Source organism: Oxyura jamaicensis, chromosome 3 (genome assembly GCF_011077185.1).
Source record: "Oxyura jamaicensis isolate SHBP4307 breed ruddy duck chromosome 3, BPBGC_Ojam_1.0, whole genome shotgun sequence".
Lineage (NCBI taxonomy): Eukaryota > Metazoa > Chordata > Aves > Anseriformes > Anatidae > Oxyura > Oxyura jamaicensis.
Window position 1 is genome coordinate 21,226,847 of NC_048895.1, and position 14,293 is coordinate 21,241,139.

Below are 14,293 nucleotides of genomic sequence, written 5' to 3' on the forward strand. Positions count from 1 at the left end.
TCTTTTCTTTTCTTTTCTTTTCTTTTCTTTTCTTTTCTTTTCTTTTCCTTTCTTTTCCTTTCTTTTCCTTTCTTTTCTTTTTTTTCTTTTCCTTTCTTTTCTTTTCCTTTCTTTTCTTTTCTCTTTTTTCCCTCAGATAAAAATAATCTCCTGACTGCTCCCAGCTCCTAATGTAGGAAAATATACAAAATCATCAGCATTGTGCAGGTGACAGTGTCCAGCTAGCACATGTTTCTAAGACTGTACATGGTCAGTTTGGTTAAGTGCCTCCTGGCACTATTTACAACAGATCATCCACGAGATAAGATAACATGCTTGCACTGGACAAAGTCTTGAGGTTACACGTTCTTGCAGCGCTTTCCACAGTTTGTCATTAACCAGCTTTTGCAAGATTTTTTTTAAGTACCTTCATCCTGTCTCCAGCTCAGCACTGTCTCTTTCCCTTAATAACCAGGCTAAATCAGCAGGAATAATTAGGGAATCAGACACTACTTAGTGTCAGTAAAGGCAGCCAAATAACTTCCATATCTCTTCCTATTCTACAGGGTCGCCCTCCTTGTGAAGCTCAGTCTTTTCCTTGCAGAGAGGCATAACATGCTAACTCAGAATGATTTGATTTTTGGATTGTGTGATGCTTATATTTTGCAATTCATATCCGGGAACACTACATACAAAATGTATTTTCTCTCTCCTCTTTCTAGTAAATTGTCACTCCTCCAGCACATACTGGCTGGGTTTTTCCTGAAAACCCAAGGGAATGAAACACCCACGCCAATGCTATATGACGTAAGTAGCTAGCACCCCAAGGATCTCTTGAAAAGGCAAGCACTTGGATTGTTTTCTGAATACTTCCTTAGCTAAAATTACCTCAATTCATGCCTAGGAACTCTCCAGAGACAGATGCATTGTCATGCTTGGATAGGGAAATATAGATATCGCACTTCACAGGAAATTAAAAAAGGAGTATTCAAAGTTCATCTCCACCAAATAATTTTAAAAGCTGATTTTTGCATCAAAGTGCTTCCTAGAAAGATGCAATTACATGCAGTGGAAAACCCTGCGATGTGTGTATATCCATAGAGTTAGATTCTCACTCAAAGTCTCAGATTCTCATAATAACGCACGCACTAGACTTGAAGTACACGTCTCTTAATATACTCTATTACCTCATTGTCATTTACTTGTTGGTAATGAATGCGTGTGTTAACAGAACAGCATGCTGATGCATTTTTTCTGCCATTGTATGTAACATATTTTCTAATTCTTCTGCTCTATTCAGCATTTGACCCTCACGATAGGGGATTATGGTATTAACTCTCTACACAGCACACATTCTTTACAGACTTTCACTAAATACTGTAAGCCTGCTGCAGAGCGGAATAAAAGTGAAAGCATACCGTCTGGTCTTAAGCTGTGCACACAGAGGGTCGTGATCCAATTGGAAGGGAAGCAGAATTTTAAAAAGAAAGAGGTTTGACAAAATTTTAATCCTTGTCATTTTCATTTCTCTTACCCTGTGGATTTGGGTGATTTTATTTACACTGTCAGCTTGAGCCTAGGGATTGAAAATCAGGCTTTTATGGAGATTATTAAAAGTACATACAGTACACTAAAGGCTGGACCACTGCTATATGCTACTAAAAATATGAATGTAGATGCTCTATATTATACATTTAAGGAAGTAAGTGCCACTGTCCCTGTAAGGCTGGACTTAGCAGTTAGGCTTATCATGATTATGCTGAAGAGCATGTTTTAACACAGGTATTTAGGAGTGGTTTCAGAGTGCCAAAGGTACACAGAAGAAGTAAGAGTTACCTTCACGCACCTTCAAAAGGGACAAGGCAGCAGCATTCCAGCTGAAGGTGTACCTGAACAGTGAAGAAGCTCCTCCTGGAAGAGCTGCTGCTCTCCCCGCCTGGTAGCAGGAGGAGGGTAGCTGGAGGTGTAGCCCAGCCTCAGAGGAACAAGCGTCTCACTGCAGGTGACTCACAACTGAAAGCCCTTTCCTGAGGCTGGCTTCACTCCCAGAGTGATGGAGGGTTCCTGGACCAGTAGGAACCCCAGTAGCTTGGATGTGCTGGGCTGGGCTGCAAGGGCAAGATGATCAGGTAGCCAAGGCCTCCTCAAGCCACATGGCCCCTGGTGACTGCCCACACTGGAGAACACCTCCTACAGTGTTCCCAAAGAGCACACAGGGGTTGGACCTCCTCATGCAGCTGCTGCTCATGGGCCAGAGAAGAGCAAGAGTAAGCAGAGATGGGCAGTGCTACCTCCCCAGCAGCATGAAGGGCTTTCTCACCCACTGCAGGCACAGATGGTGTGCTACAGGAGCTACTCCCATGCTCTTGGAGACTGTGGGCATGAACCAAACCAAATGACTGGTCTCTGAGCAGGGCTCGTCTGCCTGCCCAAAACCCACACCCAGGACTTCATTTATTTTATTATTATTTTATTCTATTTTTTATTTTATTTTGTTATTATTTTATTATTTCATTTTATTAATATTTTATTATTTTGTTATTATTTTGTTAATATTTCATTTTATTAATATTTTATTTTATTATTTTATTTTATTCATTTTATTTCATTTTTGTAGCAACTGAAATAGAGCCCCAAGCAGGCATGGAAATACAGGTAAATGGAGGGCGGTTTGGGGACCTAGCTACTAAAACCCACGAGTCCCCAGAAGGTGTAAATTTCTCAACTCCCCACCTCAGAAAATTAAGCAAGCAGAGCCCTGCTGACACAGCTGCAAGCAATGGGCAGTCTATCCCTGCATGGCAGGGAAGGAAGCAAAGAGCCCCAGTAGGCATCCTGAGACTGTGTGCAGGGGCCAGGGTGAAGACCCCTGCTCTGCCAGCAGCTTTCATGGCATGGCCAGTGGGAAGGAAAAAATTAGAGATCTGAAGTTATCTCCACCAGCCCAAACTTGTAACCTTGTTCTGGCCCTGCCCTGTGGAAGCATACCCTGGGCTTGGCAGTGGGGCTGATCCTGTGTCCCCAAACCCAACAACATTTGGTAACTGTCCTGCTGATTTTGGCAAGATGGGAGTCATAGCCCTTGCTCCTGCAAGCCTCTCATACACACCTTCACATCATGGTTGTGGGCAGTCTTGTTAAAGCTGCAGGCCTGAGGGCCATAGTCACTAGTATTTCACAGAGACCTTGCTAATAAGGTTATTAAAACAATTCTGCTTGGACTCTGGGAAAGGAGGAGATAGCTTTTGCAGGTTTTTCCTCTCAAGGAATCAAAAATGTTATTTTTCCATCCAAGGAAACTGTTTGCTTGAAATCAAGATACGTGACTCTCACTGTCCTTATAGCTCTGTAACCTTGGCTATCTGAGGCATGTAAAATAGGGCTGTATTGTGCTAAGGAATGAAATGGGCAGAAACACTTGCACAACTTGGCCATCCCACAATTGAAAATGGAGTTAAGCTGGCTCCACCTAACCAGAGTGCCAGAGCACAGGATTTTTGAGATGTGCTCTTTCCATACCTCCCTGAGCCATTTTTTAACATACTTAGGGTGCCTCCTGATAACAGGGCCAGAGACAAACCCCAAGGAGGACGACGGCAGACTGTCCTTCAATTTAAGTGGCAGGTGGATTGGACCCACTCGAAAAAAAATTGGCTGCTGTTCTGAGTGCTGTTCAATGTGCCAGGGTCCCACTAAGATGTCCAAATTGGCATCTCATAAAAATCAGATTGGCATCTCATAAAAATCCAGGCTAAAAATGACAACCTTAGGTTGGAACTCTGGCTTGGGCCTTATCCTGCAAAGGTGTTCAATGCCCTCAGCTGCCACGGACTTTACTGTGAGCTGAGCAAGCTCAGCACTTCTCAGGATTGCTCTGCAGGATTGGATTTATTGTCCTTAATACTATCTCATTCTGGTTATTCCCTATTGCCCAAGGATAATCCCATGGCATTATTCCCATTATGCCACTTGCCATTCCCATTATAGTCTTTAACAATGTTTTAAACCTATCTTTCATTTTTAATTTCCTTAGCAAAATATGTGTATTTTAGTAGTATGCATTTGCGTAGTCTTCTAAAAAATGTGCTTTTATTATACATATGGCATTATCATGTAGCTTCACTACTTTATGAGTCTGGTAGATGAAAACAACTCTGAATACAAGGGAAATCCATATGTCTAAGTATTTTTAGCATGAACACTGTTACCTGTTCCTAGTCATAAAAGTATAATTAAACAGCATGTATTAAAACGGTGCACTGCAGGAATCATTGCAGCTTACTTGTCTGTTTCATTCAAGGGAGTTTTTTTTTTTTTTTTTTTTTTTTTTTTACTATCTTTAGGCTGGAAAGGAAGGAAGAAGCTATCATAACCATTTTATGTCTTTAGCATGTGCAAGGTACAAAACAGAGTACTGGGACCTTCCAGACCACTGGAGTTTTGATTCATCTTTCTCCTTGATTAATTGCTAAGCTGCTTCACAATGGTAGCTTCAAAATAATTCATCAGCAAGGCTTCTCCAGCAGCGCTGTGATGCTTTCCCATGTTAGAGCCACCTGGTGTGGTGAGTGCTCCACTAGTGAGTCGTGTAAGAAGAATGAGCTGGCTCCCATCCTGCCTGCCCACTTCCCAAATCCCCACCTTGTCCCCTTCCCAAAGCACTGCCCCCTTTCCTTAGGGGGGCAGGAGGTCTGAGTCCTCCCATGAGTGTTGCTCTAGGACTGGCAGTGCTTCCCACCTCAGCCCCAAGCCAACAGCAATGCCCAACCTTCATCACCCTGAAATACAGCTGTGTCCCTTCCACGTTGACCTGGTTTGGGGCAGTTTGTATCTGATTGATAGCAGTCAAATTTTGGAAAGCACAGAAACCCACTCCACTGGGCTTCCCAGCCTAATATGAGGCAAGAAACTAGTACAGCGCCAGCATGTTTTCCAACCTGTTATCTCAACTGGGAGGGACTGCTGTGTGCATGCTGCCCACGGGCTCCTACACCTAACTGGAGGTCACGGAGGAACCAAGGGCATGAGAGGGGGCCTGAGTGACTAGGTTGGTTTTTCCAACCAATGTTTTAGTCATTGGCCAGTTTGATACATCAAGAAAGACAAATTGTTTCAGATTGAATTAAAATTGACATTTGGAAGCACTTGGAAAATGAAGAACAAGAAGAACAAGAAGAAAGACTGGAGGAAATAAGACTAGAAAGGGTCAGGTGGGTCACCAAATCCAAGCTTTCACAGATGATTAGACTGGAGAGCCCAGAGGCATCCTACCTGGTGTGTCCCTGCACACCACTGGCCCCAGGATGCTCCCCAGCAGTATGTAACAAACTTAGCACCTCATCATAAAGCAGCTGCAACCTTAATGAGCCCCAGGAAGCAAAAAGGCAAGATCCATTGCTTTGTCAATAGCCCAAATCCTTGTAATAGAAGGGAATGGTTATGTGAAATCTCCTGCAAATCCTAAGAAATTTAGACAGATTAAGACAATTCCCTGCTCTGCAATAGTTCCTGGCAATCTGATCAGCAGGAAAATTCTTTCCTTACCCCAAATCTGGTGGTCAGTTTAAACTTGAGTTTATGAGTGAGAGACGCTAAGAGATTAGGGGCCCTATTCTACATCCTGCTCTTTCATGGTTCAGAGGTGGAAAATAGAGCAACCTAGAAGTCTAGCAATGCATAAACCAAAAGTAAAAATGACCCTTACTGACCTCCACAGACTGCAAACAAAAGTCCTGAAGCATGTGATTAATAGGATAAAACAATGGAGCAAATAAACAACCGAGTCTCTTTTCAAACTCAGCTGCTGACACCTAAACATCAGATACCAACTGATCCACATCACAAGCCCATTTTCTGTCCCTAAGAATTCTGCGACACAATTGTTTTCATCAGCATACCCAACTAGAGCCTAAACCAGTGACTCTCTGCTCCCATCACTGGAATATCACTTCTTGGATGGGTGGATGGGAAGATTTCTCTAAATTTCCAGCCTGAATGTAATAATAATCAGATTGCATCCACTTGTTCCCATGCCAGTATTATTCTTTAACTAATTCTTTTTCTTTTTTAAGTTTACCTCCTAAATGTCTTTATGAAAACTCATCATAGCCCATTTCCACCTTAGTTTTACCAGATTAAGCAACTCAACAGTATATAGTATTTCCTTATCAAATAAAGCGAAGCCTTAGTAGCGATTAGCTTGAAAAGTTTCAGTGATTTAACATCTTCTTACAATTAATTTTAGGTCTGGAATGAAGTAAATCTTTTATTTTGAAGCAGATATAGTTTTTTAATGATCTAAAAATACATTTTCCTCTTACAGCTAGAAAATAAGGTAGACTTGAAATTTAAGAGTTGGTGGAAGAAAATATTTTGCCCCAGCTCCATTCATAAACTGCTAGAAACTGAGAGGTGGTTAAAAGATATTTAAAAACAGAATTAAGGAGAACAAGGAAAAAAAAAAAAAAAAAAAAAAAAAGGAAAACAAGTCAAAAATTTGAATCTGGATGCGAAGGCAATTTTGAGTCACAGACTTCTGAATGAAGCATGTAGAAGATAATGGGAAAATTGGAAGAATATTTATTTGAACTCTTGCAGTTTGGAATAATTCTAAACCTCACAAAAATGGTATCCATTTCCTTCTTCTCAGCCCTGATTATCCTATTTTAAAGTTCATGTTCCTTGAATTTGTATTTATTTTCATTTTAATTTGAGAATTTGGAGTCCTCAGTTTATTCCTCAAATAAAGTTGATTCAGATTTTAGGGGATGGCAATATGGGATGGGATATTTTTTTCTTTTTTTTTAGCCCATATTTTCTGGCCTTTCCTGTCTTCCCTCTCCTCTCAGGTTAAGGCCTACATTCTTATAATCTATACTTCTTTCTAAAGTCATTTATATGGATAAAATTAGTTGCACATTTTCACAGCATTTTTTGCCTCTATTCAGGTTCTTAGTAGCAATGGGGAAGCTGTCCTACTGCTCTTTCCCTTTCCCTGCTCCTTCCATCTGGCCACCACACGGCTTTTACATCTCCAAGTGTTGCAATGTGAAGAATGGTCTAAAACAAAATAATGACTCCATTACATGTCCTATCTCCTTCTCATAAATTTCAAAGCCAGATGAGGCCATTATCACCTGGTCTGATCTCTAGCACAACACAGGACTTCCTGAGAGAGATTCCTCACTTTAGGATAGGAAACAGCAGCCCTGACTCATAGCTCTGGTCCAATGTAACGATGGCTGTCTCCCAAGAAAAAAAAAAAAAAAAAAAAAAAGAGCAATCCTGTTTCATGTACTCTTGCATGAGAGTTTGGAATACTTGTTGTAGAAAATAGTCTAACATAAATTTTGGGACAAGAAAATTCCATACATATTTTCATTGCTCTTAAAAGTTTATTTCATAGCAACATTAAAAAAAAAAAAGGCATTATGGAGAAAATTATTTTTTTTATTGCCAAAATCACATGCTTAAAATAGCACATCTTGTCTTTCACTCTAAGATCTGATAACAAGAGCATAATTATATCTTAACCCCATAAAATCACAGTAACTGACATTTGCTGTCCTCTCAGGGCAGCACAGCAGCCGTTGTTCCCTTGGGGGGAGAAATGGCTGCCTTGTTGAAAATTACATATTCGAGAGGTAATGTAATGTTCAGTAAAGGCCTAAATGTATCTCCTATTAAAGGAAATTAAGTTTACCACTTCTCCCAACAACGGCCTTAGGGAATTCCTCCAACAGACCTGAAGGGATGGTACCACAGGTAGAAAATATCCTGTTCTGCGACTAGAAAACAGCACCCTGAAGTACCTGGCTTAAGCTACTTCTCAGAAACTTATCGTTGAAGTGCCAGCCTGCTCCATCTTAGCTTTACCTACAACGTTCAGCAGATAACCCGTAGGACCAGAGAACGTGTTTCTCCCAGTCCAGGTGCTGACCCATTTCTCTTGCCTGCTCTGAGGTCCCCGGGGATTAGCTCTGCCCCTCTGTGCCTGGGCACAAGCCTCGCCACGGCTGGGTAAGGCAGCCGGGGGCAGGAGCAGCTGGATCAACCAGCAGCCGTGCAGGCGTGCAAATTGAGCAAGTGTTTGGTCCGGAGGCCATTCAGAGCCCCATCCTCCCAGCAGCAGTTGGCTTGCTCCTGGTGGAGATAGAGCATATGCTCTACACATCCTCTCCCGTGATTTTATTACCCCAATTTACTCTGCCTGTACTGGTGCGTATAGGTCCACAAATAGGTGTTCTTTACCTCTTTTTATCACATCAAGCCCTCTAAAATGTTCAGAAAAGTTGAACATCTGCATTGCTTTAAGCCTCTGCCAGAGAGCACACAGTGTACCAGCCAGTGAAGGGAAGAGCTCTGCACTAGCCAATGGCTAAAATATGGCAGGGATTATCCCTGGAGAAATATAACGCACCCTCTGGATGCTCTGTCATGGAGAAATAGCAGAGAATGGAAAATAAAGGAGAGCCTTATACCAAGGGGTTAGGGAATATGGCCAGGGGGCAGAACAGCCCTGGGAGATCTCCAACAAGATCTACATGTCCATCACCTGTGGCTGGAGTTCCCCAGTACCTGCATACACCTACTTTATTAGTTTTGCCACAGTTAAATGCATGTTTCTGCTGATAGCAAATTGACACTGCTTGGGCCAATGCTTGTCTTGCTTTGCCACACAGAAAATCCTTGAACAGAGACCTCTCTTTCTCTGTTTCAGACAGACTATCCTATGAGGTGCAGGTGAAGAGCACCCAAGTACCTGGTCAGCCCTGGTATTTTTCAGGAACCTGGTGTCAGTGTTAATTAATTACTCCAGATAGAGACCAACAGGACAGAACTAGAGCTGCTGCAGCCACCCCTCTGGAGCCACCATGGTGCCCACGCTGAAGGACCATGCTCCTCCCAGGACTTGGACTGGATGGGGACAGCTCTGCAGGTCCATACTCTTCCTTCCCATGCATAGCTCCCTGCAGGAGCAACCCAGGGAGATTTTGCTGCCTTCCCTGTGCGGGAAGGGGGCATTTCAACCTGGAAACATGAGTGCTGTCTGTTCCAATTTATCTTGCTTTCTTTCCCCGTGCTAGGTTTGCAGGACCAGTGTCCTGCCTCCAGCCCGTATCCCCCTTCATGTGTGCGTGTGCGCAGTTTGCTGGTCTTCTGCACATCTCCTTGTTCAGGCCCAATCTCTGTTCTGCAAGTTGGCATGACGGCAGCATACCAAGTAGGAGGTTTTGGCTTGTGTGTAGAATTTGGAGAGCGGTTTTGTAGTAAGTTGCTATACTTTTTGGCTTGCAAGCCCTGGGAGCATATGGCCCATTGCTTGCAAAATGCTGATATTTTAAAATTGGGGGAGGAATAGAGCATGGCACATTTATTTTACTTCCTCAGTGCCACTATTTTTGCCAAAACCTTCCCTGCCACACCATTCTGGATCATGTTGTTCTATCCATCTTTAAAGTGAACCCTCTGCTAACTAAATAGTGGACGAAGTAAGATAGTCCCCTAACAGGCCTGAGAAAAATAGCCTTCCTCTTCTCAGTCTGCAATATGCATATTTGCTGTCAATTAATAGCTTAAGTGAGTGAGCAGCTAGTGCAGGACTACTTCTGCTCGCTCCTGAACTCTTTGCAGCTGGCCTTGCTCATACTTTCAACAAACATCTTTTCTTTTCCAAGCAATCAAAACTTTATGGACTGTTATTTCCTTCCTCTCAACTTCCCAAGAGCTAACACCAGCACACTTGAGATGCTGCAAACTTATCACTTCCACCTTGAACTAGTGGTTGACCTGAAGAGAGAGAAATGCCAGGAAATGAATTAGAGTTCTTAAGTACAGACAGAAGAACGGTGCTAATCCAAGCACAGCTCTGCTAAGCCACTACAGTAGCTGTCAAAATACATCTGAATTTCTTTTGTGCCTTCCTCAAGCCATTTTTTGATGTTGAAAAGCACATTTTATTTCTGGAAAAAGTTAACAAACCAGTGCCGACCAACAAGATAACAATTTACTTGAATTTTCAAAATGCTCTTGTTGAGGTCCATCATAAAATACTAATAAGGGAAATAAATAATCATAGGATGAAGTCTTTTTAAGGATTAGGAATGGGTTAATAGAAAGAAAACAAAGGATCATAATAAGGAGCTCCTGAGAATTGAAAGAGGTTAATGGTAGGGTACCAGGGGTATCTGTGTTGGGACCAGTTTTATTGACTATGGTTGTGAATAACTCACATGAGACAACATGGAGGGATTGGGGATTCTTGGTTGATGCCATTATAATTTTCTGGGCCTGGTTCTGTAAATTTTACTTACACAGATAAAACCACTGAATTTAGGTGAGTTTTGTGTATGAGTTACAAAGCATTTGCAGTGTTTGACTTTCGGTTAATAATAATTATGAGAGACTATGAAGAATTCTAGATATATATTGCTGATAGTTTTAGAAGCCTGATGGCAAGGTATCTGGATTAAGGATTACTGGATGCGTATATTATCGAAACTCTCCAATTCTTTCCATACACACCCAGTCACTCAAATGTGAGGTCTTTTAGGAACAGAAAATAAAGATTCACAGGAGGTAAATTGCAATGGGCCCAGTTCAACCTACCTTGATTTCTCTGAGCAGTTCTTTAATATTGCAAAGATCTGTTTATTTCAGTGGCTTATGTAAGGGTGCCAGAATGAAAGAATCATTACTAAACTTGTCATCTTACAATGCAGAGGTTAAAAGATGAAAAATAAGGTGACTATACTGAAAAATACAATGTGCAAAACCAGAGCATACTGTAATGACATTACTATAGAAAAAACCTTCCTCTGCTTACTTCTCTCTATCTTTGTTCCCTCAACCACAGCTAGGAGATATTTCTTTTGGAGATGTCCAAAAAATAAGTCAATGTTCAGAGATAATAATGACACATGATCTCTCATCTTTGTGGAATAATCTCCCTGTCATAGTGGCAGCAGCCTTATCCTTAGAGAAGAACTAGCAAGAACTTGACTGAAGAATTCAACATGATGGACAGGGAAACCCATTCAATGAACAGTTAGCATATGCCATATCCTGCAGGAATACAGCCCTTGTATTATCAGATGGCACTTGCTGCAGCAGGAACTCACCAAATCAAAGATATGCTGGATAAAGTGGGAGAAGCTTTGTCATCAAGCAGACAAAAATGGGTACTTTTCCCTAACCTGATATGCAGGTACTCTATGCCTAAAACATTCAGGGAGGAGCCTGGGGAGCCAGGAGCCAGAACATGTGAACTGAATGTCTTCCTGCCCATGCCACTAGCTTACAGGGTGGCCTTTGACAGGTCACTGCAGCGCTCCCAACCCTCTATGTCCTCCTAACCAGTTCACCAAGCTGTTAAGAGACCTAATTAATTGCTTTATAGTAGCGGCTCATTTACAGGACCTGGGGATTCCCGGACGAAGAGTACCAGAAAAGTGCAAACTATTGTGGTATTTTCAAGTGTAAAATACTAATGACTTCAGCAGCTTTTCACTGCTCACTGGGCAGCCAGAGAGCGGCTGGAATTGACAGCTTCTGGCTGCCTTAACACCACTCATGTATCCATGGAAATGGGTGACAGATCTGCAGAAAAACAGAAAAGTTTTTAAAATACGACTTTGCTCCATAATCACAAAAAATAACCACGCTAGAAGAGGTAAATTTCATCGGAGGAATTCAAAGCACTTTCCATCCTTTGCTTCCATTCCATAAGACTTCTGTGAGTGAAGTAAAGAGCAGGGAGGGGACGTGGTAGCCCCACCACAACATGCAGCCAGGCCTGGGGAGGAGGAAATCAGCAGCTGCTCAGGAGCACAGCACGGCAGCATGAGACAGGAAACAAAGATAACGGTGCCCAGCTGAAGCCATCACCTCAATGGAATTATCTGGTGTGGAATTTGGCCCAGGCAGTGCACTTCGCACCGCTGCTCCTTGCAAAAGCCTCACTGCCCGTGTTTTTACTGGTCCATTTTCTAATGGCAGGAAAGAAAAGTGAGTTTTCAGGCAGCAGGAGCTGCAGATGCAGGGCTGAATAGCTCTGGCCACGTAGCCAAGTCCTGACTTTCAAACTCCAGGCCTGAAAATTATGCCTTGATTTATTTTTGCCTATGCAGATTCAGTGTTTGAGGAGCAAATGGGACTGAACATCTTAAAAGTATGTAATTGTTCAAATTAGCTGTGGCTTTAGACTCTATAAATTCTCCAGGCTCCACTCCATTTATGTGTTATTACGAAGCAACTTGGGAAATCAGAGAATAACTGAGTTTCTGCGCTCTCCACCCCCTCACCCCAGTGCTATGAGGCCTTCACAGTGCGGGACTGTGCAAAAGATACCATCTTGTGTGCATCTTGTAGCATAATTGAATCAAGGCTGTTTAGCGTTAATAAGGTATCTCTGGAGTCCAGATGTTGGATTCACATGGTGATAAACAGGAGAAGGGCAGCCCACATTTGCACAGCAGCAGACGCTGACAGCCACTGCCTTGGCCAGAAGACAGAGAGCCTATGGGTACCGCAGGTGCAGTTGCTACTGACCCAGGAGCTACAAGGGATCAAACAGCTTCCCTTCATTATTGTCTCTCATCCACCACCACCCTTTCCTAAGCCCTGTCTCTCTATATAGACCCAGCCTCTTTTGTGACTTGCTACGTAGTTTTCCTTTGCTGGTGCTGCCTCATGTTTGGTTTCTGTCCCTGTCCTGTTGCTCTTCTCCTTGCTAAAAATCTGCTAACTCCTCTTTTTCATTTAGCTACTTCTCTGTGTGATCGCAAGCAATAAAGATGAGACCCCAAATGTTGTTACACCTTCAATCCACAGAGGGTTACATTAATTTTTCCTACACATGGACAACTCACCTGTTTTTATTCACGCAGTGCAACCTAGATGCTCAACTCACAGCAGAAATCCTAAAGCTGCATCTAAGCTGAAGGGTACAGCATATTCCTTCAGGTCCTGGTACCCTCTCAGGTTTCTGCTGAAAAGGACAAGCAGTCTGAGCGCCCAGAAGGACTGGAGAGCCAGCAGTCCCTCAAAAAGGGGGACTGTGACCTTGCACCCTGACATGATCTGAGCCCATGACCCACAGGACTACCCCTGAGCAGCAGAAAGGACAGGGATATCAGAGGAGTGCTTGAAATCTGCATTACACTAACAGTTAAAGGAAGGATATTCACAGCACTTGATTTTGGTGAACAAATCCTCTGGACTCCTAGAATTCCTTCCCTGTAGCCTCTGATGTTTTTCCTGTGAGTATCTTGATGCTGGGAGTAGTGCTGATCACTGACACCTCAGGGGTATTATTCACACAGTAAAAAATGTGTCTTGCTGTATTTAAGATTGGGACTACGTGTCTTGAAAAGCTGTCACTCATTATGTAAGTAAGAAGTTCTTGATGGTCACCTTCAGATTCATAACACAACAGCTTAGTTACAATAGTCTTTGGCTCCTTTTTACATGTATATTTTTACATGCATCTCAGAGACAATTGTCACAATACCTACCAGTGGACTACCAGGGTGATGAAAGAAATAAAACAAAAATAGATTGCTACATCAGTTCTACCTAGGACAAAACGTGTGACTGATCACTAGTGGAAAATCTAAAACTCAGATAAAAATCATTAGCTTTTTTTTTTTTTTTACTGCTTGAAATGAGCCACACTGTAAAGGAAACCTGCAATAATGAGATAATATGAATTAAAAATAAATACTTCACATGTTTTCAAGCAAGAAAAGCAGCATGAATGCACTACTGAAACAGGTATTTAAATCCTATTATTTGAAGGTTAGTGTTGTTTGTTCCTAATCTGTGGTTTTATTTGGAGGAATATTAGATTTTTTTTTTGTAATATGTTAATTTTAGATGTCTACTTAGATCCAGAATCCTTGAACATCAAAAAATTACTGACTACCAATTGTTACATAAAATGAAACTCAGTGTTAATAGCTATTTTCCAAAACACTTACCAAGCATCCATCAAAGAAGCAGATCTGTTTCCAGTTTAAATCAAGAGAAACAAGGCTCATACTTCAAGAAGGCATTTTGAAACGCTGATGTTCAATACCAGTGAATAAAATCAAGTGTAAGGGGATCAGAGAGACAATTGTTTTTAAGGCTAAAAACTATCCTAGATATACCAGACAATGAGAGGAAAAGTGACTTACTAACATTTGTGCTTGATGGTGTCTTCCTTTTCCTCCTCAAGCTGAAGCCTAGGACAGCTGTTTGTCTTTAAACGCTAGAACACAAGGACGCAAAGGGGTCACAGGAAAACATCTCCTGTGTGAAGCAGAAACAGGGC

General features: G+C 42.1%; 1 long non-coding RNA gene across 1 annotated transcript in view; it reads right to left on the reverse strand.

Moving 5' to 3' along the window:
* The window catches only part of LOC118163444, a 32,123-nt gene extending 18,035 nt beyond the window's left edge, over positions 1-14,088 (reverse strand). Inside the window, exon 1 of the long non-coding RNA XR_004749057.1 lies at positions 13,959-14,088. This is a non-coding gene — a long non-coding RNA (uncharacterized LOC118163444). The remainder of the gene's footprint in view (positions 1-13,958) is intronic.
* Between the last annotated feature and the right edge of the window lie 205 nt (positions 14,089-14,293).